This window comes from Tauraco erythrolophus, chromosome 16 (genome assembly GCF_009769465.1).
Source record: "Tauraco erythrolophus isolate bTauEry1 chromosome 16, bTauEry1.pri, whole genome shotgun sequence".
In the NCBI taxonomy this organism is placed as follows: domain Eukaryota; kingdom Metazoa; phylum Chordata; class Aves; order Musophagiformes; family Musophagidae; genus Tauraco; species Tauraco erythrolophus.
The window spans coordinates 1,898,207-1,904,116 of NC_141480.1; the positions used below are offsets into that span (position 1 = coordinate 1,898,207).

The 5,910-nt window shown below is 45.8% G+C and overlaps 1 long non-coding RNA gene across 1 annotated transcript; it reads right to left on the reverse strand.

The window, feature by feature from the left end:
* Positions 1-1,403: 1,403 nt before the first annotated feature.
* LOC147527626 (uncharacterized) lies at positions 1,404-4,574 on the reverse strand. The gene is made up of 2 exons (XR_015222595.1): positions 4,488-4,574; positions 1,404-2,701 (listed from the first exon to the last, which is right to left on the reverse strand). It is a non-coding gene; the product is annotated as an uncharacterized LOC147527626 (long non-coding RNA).
* Positions 4,575-5,910: the final 1,336 nt, after the last annotated feature.

Here is a 5,910-nt window from a genome sequence, read left to right on the forward strand (position 1 = left end):
CCAGGCCAGAGCAGCCAGCGGCGAGCGGGGACACTTGCACGTGTGTCGTGGTTTTAGGCTGATCCAGCAACTAAACGTGTTACGGTGGTGGCATCTGCGTTACCTCCCTCAAAGTATGTGGTTGTGTGGGTTTATTTTAGAGTAGGCAGGTACACGGGGAGGGTTTATGTTTCTGCTTCCTTCTGTTTTTTAGAAAAAAATTTTTTTACCATGAGAGTTGTAGAACACTGGAACAGGTTGCCCAGAGAGGTGGTGGATGCTCCATCCCTGGAGACGTTCAAGGCCAGGTTGGACGAGGCCCCTGAGCAACCTGATCTAGTTGGAGATACCCCTGTTCCTTGCAGGGGGGTTGGACTAGATGACCTTTGAAGGTCCCTTCCAGCCCTAACCATTCTATGATTCTATTTACAGACAAATAAAGCACACAGAGGTATCCCAGCACCGCAACAACCCACCGCAGGCAACAGCCCTGGCTGGACCCAGAGAGACAGGGCTGGGGCTGGCTTTAATTTCTGACATAACTCTGCCAAACGGGAACTCCCAACTTTTTCCTCTGGGAAATCCCAGCAATTTACATCCTTTCAAGACACATACGGAGAGGCTGTTGTATTGCAAGTTTGTAGCTCCTCTCGCCTATCAGCTGCTTCATCTCAATCTGCTTCGGGTTTTGGCAATGAAGTTGCCAAGATTAAGAAGGAAAAAGCAATTTATATTTTGGAACAAAAGGGTTTAAAGAGCGGCTGCACAGCCCAGGGCGCGGGCAGTGGGAAAACGAAGGGAACGCTTACGGCTCCTGGGGTCCTGTGCACAGCTGCCTCCGGCTCGGAGCCTCTTCAAGGCTTTTATCTCCCATCAAAGAGAACTCTGGTGTCTCCACGAGCACTGGTTAACGTGACATTCCCAGTGCAGAGGAGGAAACCAGCGCTGGTCGAGTCGCAGCGTTACGCAATGAAGTCACGGCGGAACGCAGCGGGTTTGCACGGCACCGGCTGCGGGGATGGAGGGGAGAGCACGGGAATGCTGATGTGACCCCGACACACAGCTTGTGCCATGTGCTCCCAGCCTAAAAGCCAGCAACAAGGATGATGCAATCTACCACGGGTCCATTTTTCACAATCTTTTATCAGAGTCATTCAGAAACACCAGCAGGGACCGGTGGAGCAGCCGCGCGATGACTGAACTTGCTCTCACCTCTAAGCAGCCTGGGAAATAATAACCACAAACTTGAAGTGAATATATCCAAAGCCACAGGGTTTTGTCTTTTTTTTTTTGTCTTTTTTTTTTTTAGCTCATTAGTCATGATACTTTATAAAGGCATTTGTAATACTGCAGAAATGAAGAACTGAAAATTCTAGAGGTGCGTTTTATGCAGTATGAAATATGGTCTCCTCCAGTTTCATATCTTAAATTTTGCTTTTTCTGTATTCCAGCGTAACACTCAGCTTGAAAGGAGCTGTACAATGGCATATATGAACAAATATGTTACATGTACAAAAGAGAAATGAATCCTGCCAACACCTTTGAGGAAATTTAAATTTGAAATCTGAACTAAAATAAGTATCTTCCAAGATTTTTTTTCCCCAAAATCTATTTTCTTAAGCTCCTCTTTAACACCCTTAATTTAATTTTCAGTGCAGCAGGTGTTACTTACCAAATACCTTCTAAAGAATATCTGACTAGTGTATAGCATTATATTTTAGGATGAGAAATCTACATGGGGATGCACAGTTAGTTCAGCGAGGACCCAATGCCTGGTGTGAGACAACGGGTCCCTGTTTCAAACCTCCTTCAGAAAGCCTGCCAACCCTAGAAGACCAGGTTACTAAGATATGATACACATATTTGTTCCACCACGTCCCCATGTACCTGTCAGAATATCAGGTCTACATTTCTGATAACATTCAAAAGCCAATTTCCAATGAACCAAGTGGTTTCAGGGAGGCAAAGAGACCTCCTGAAGACAGAGATCGAAGTGGGACGAGTTAGTTCAGCAGAGGTTGGTCTTTATTTTGTGTCAGGCAGAGGAAGCTCTTGCTGGGGGCTCCTGCTTTTGAGCACTTGGCCACTGAAATCCAGAGATGGTCTGATAACGATCTTGGTAGGGTCAGAGTCTGAACGTCAGTGAAGATAAATCAAGCAGTAACAGATGTGTGAGCAAGGTCAAAACCCCCAACAGCGGGACGATGTAAGGTGGAAACCGTCCTTCATCCTCATCACAACACGTCTGAGTGCCGAGGCGCTTGGCTGGTTCCATCAAAATAAATCCAATTCTCTGGATGTGACCTAGAAATACAGCCCTGGCACGCCAGCGTTCCCAAAGGTCTTACACAGAGCAGAAATGAGCCATGTTCCGGCTGCAGAACGCCCAAGAAACGCCAAAATGAAGATCTTCATCTTTATCGCTTGCAGAGCACGTGGCTGTGAACCTGAGTTCAGATTCAGGACTAACTCGACCGTCTTTCTGCCACTTTTCCCTGTGGTGTCCCCTTGTCACGTCAGGCACCCAACAGCCGCTGGACAGCGAGAGCTTTCCCTTGGCTGTCACCCGGCCGCTGGCCGGGAGCACCGGAGCTGCCGAGTGTGCAGAGCATCAACTGCTGCTCCACCAGAAACCACCTCTGCAACCCTGCTTCCACGGGGAAGGTTTCCCAGCCTTGGCTTCATCCCATGCCTCTTCTGGGTTTAAACCATGTATGGAGCTCTGTAAGGAAAGGGACAACGTTAACATATTGAATATTACTGTATTTTTAGATCAGCTGATAAAAAGCATTTTTTTAATCACCAAAGCTTGAAGTTCCTCTAGCGGCACCCTACAAGCAAGGATGGTGTGATTACCCCGGACAAGGATGGAGATGCAAAGAGACAGAGTGATTTGCTTAAAAGTTGCACAGGATGTCGGGCCGGGGCTGGAGCTGAGTAAAAGCAGCATCTCCTGACACTTGGGCTGTTTCCGCTCATCACACTCCATCCTCAAGCTGGTAACAGTCCACATAGCCAAGAGATGATCAAGGTCCATGGGGGAAACCCATTGAAAGAGGGGTGATTTAGATTAGATCTAAGGAAGAAATTCTTCCCTCTGAGGGTGGTGAGGCACTGGCACAGGTTGCCCAGTGGAGTCGTGGCTGCCCCATCCCTGGCAGTGTTCAAGGCCAGGCTGGAGGATGCTTTGAGCAACCTGGTGTAGTGGAGGGTGTCCCTGCCCATGGCAGGGGGGTTGGAACTAGATGATCTTTGTGGTCCCTTCCAACCCAAACCATTCTATGGTTCTATGCTGGGGACTCCTGACCTAACTCTTAGTCAAGCTAATGGTGGACTCCAGGATCTCGTTGCCATCCAGCATAAAACAAACATTCTCTAATGTGAAACGAGCCAGAAGCACCTGTGCAGGAAGGGAAGACCCGATTTCTCAGTGGTTTTGGATCTACCACTGGCATTATCCAAGCTCAAGACCAAAACTAAACTTTCCCTTTCGAGCCCTTGAAGCACACATCATCTCCACGTGAGTGGGCAGCATAAGACTGGAGCCATGTCTAGTGCAGGAAGCAGAAGTAGAGAAGAGCCTGACATTCAACAGCAGAAGTCACCATTGTCTGCACAGCATCTGCAGAGAGAAGTCTTGACCTCAAAACAACCCCTCCTGGTACAATCATCAAACAGCTCTGTGTCACATCAGATACATTAATTTTCATGACCACAAGATCAGATTAATCAAATTTATCATACTCTTGCAAAAGAAGATAAATCTGCATTATTCTGAGACTCCTTGCTGACTGAATAAACCATTTTGTCATTCTGGATAAAAACGACACGGGCCCAACACTGTCCTATTTTTTTCTCATATAAGTGAGAATTAACTGAAGTGGTGTAATTAAGACTACATCAGTGCTAAGTGAGTAAAAAATAACATCAGAATCCAAAAGTCTGTCCTTATTTCATAATGAATACTGCAATGATGGATGGCCACTTGAAAATACTCCTTATTTGTGACAAATTTCTAAATTCTGTTGTATGGAACAACGAAGTTGAGCACTAGCATGGTGGAAAACTCATACTTTGAAGAACAGTTACATGAAGGAGGGAGAACGAATACAAAACTGGACTGATAAATCAAAAGACTTAAAACAAAAGTGACATATTACAGCCATAAGTCACGCCAAGTCTTTATGTCCTGTTACCTTGCACATTAAAAAAACAAATACAATTTTTTTCTTGCTCAACAATGTCTGCTGGTGCACCAGTTCAGAGGGACAGAATGGAAGAAGTCCAACAGCTGACATATTAATGGTGCTTACGTGGGGGCCCAATCCAAATGCAATGAGACAGAACAGGAGTGATACAGATACTCTCCCCACCACCTCGAAGATGGTTTAATGATAGTCTCTAAGCACCTGCACTGTTCATCTCCCATAATCAAATTTTTTTTTAGCATACACACAGAACTTGATTTAAAGTGCTTTATTTGATGGAGGAAAAGCCCAGTTTCATACCTGTGTCCTCTCCAGCACATGGGACCGTTGCCATGACGGGACAGACGGACCAACTCCTCACCGACAGACAGACGCTATCCGAGATGCTCCACGCGGCCATGTGAACGCGTCTCCCAAAACTCATTGATTAGAGTCTGACGTCTCAAACCAAAGCCCTGGTGAACCTCCAGACCATGAATGCTTCAGGAACTGGTTCCAGTTTCAGCCACTCTCTATGACACCGGCTGAGCAGGCGAGCCCCCAGCTTCACCAGCAGCCCCATCCCAAGGCAGATTTCTAGTAACTTGAAGTTCAATCTGTAAAATCACTGGGAATTCTGCAAAGTAGCTCCTCTCCTTTGTTTCTGGCATCTTCAGTCTCTGGAAAAGGGAATGTAAATAACAAGCAGTTAAGTCAGATCGTTCTGGTCCTCCAAAAAGCTTTGTATTTGGCATGCATTTCAGATTATTTTCTTTAATAGATACGAAGGCACTGATTAATGGTATGTGTCAACAGTCAGCTGGACTTTCCCCCTCCGACGCTAAGCATGCCTTTTGAATGATGCAAAATTCCTTGACCAACACTAATGAGCAACAACCATCAGGCAGAATTCTACTGGCAAGATAACAGAAGAAATTCTTGCAAAGCCTCCAGTTGGAATAACGATTTTGACGAGTGGCATAAAAAGGCAACCCCTTTCCTAACATCTCTTTTCTTAACAGTATTTCCCACACAGCCACAGCCAGGGGCACCCACCACCCGTTTAAACATGGTCTTTAAATCGAACGGGATGGTTCCATTCTCAGATGTATCTTCTGTGCATGAACTCAGAGATCCTATAGCACACGCACGTTCCTTAGTGTCCTCAGCCCAGCTCCAATTCCTGTTGTCCTCTACATCAGAATTATCCATACTCCTATTTTGTAAGGTATTTGCCTGTACAAAAGGTGTAGAGATGGCTCACAAAGGGTATATTACAGATATTTTATTTTATTTCATTTTATTTTTACTTTTTGCTAGTTGGAGTAGTTATTTTGTCAGTAACAAAAGGCACAGCCACTAAAGAGAAGGGTGGAAATAGCTGATGTAAACTCCAGGACGAGCCCTTGGAGAAGCTTGATCACTTCTCAGCGGCTTTCGTTTGGCTGGGATTGACTCCTGCATCGTCCTGGGAAGCAGCTGCAGTTGTGCCCTGTATTTACAGGGCTTTGGACCATGTTTAGGCTGGATTTCCCTGTACAACAGTCCTATTTATTTATGTAGCCAGTGGAAAGTCATATAAACTGGCATCGCTCTCACGGGGTCTGTCACCTGCACCCCGTACCCAGCCAGCACTACTGGCAATAAAAAGCACATGAACATGCAGGGATCACTCGGTTACATCATGAAACAAGATGAAATCAAATACTTCAACGTGCAGAGCATCGTTTGTCTCAAATAACCA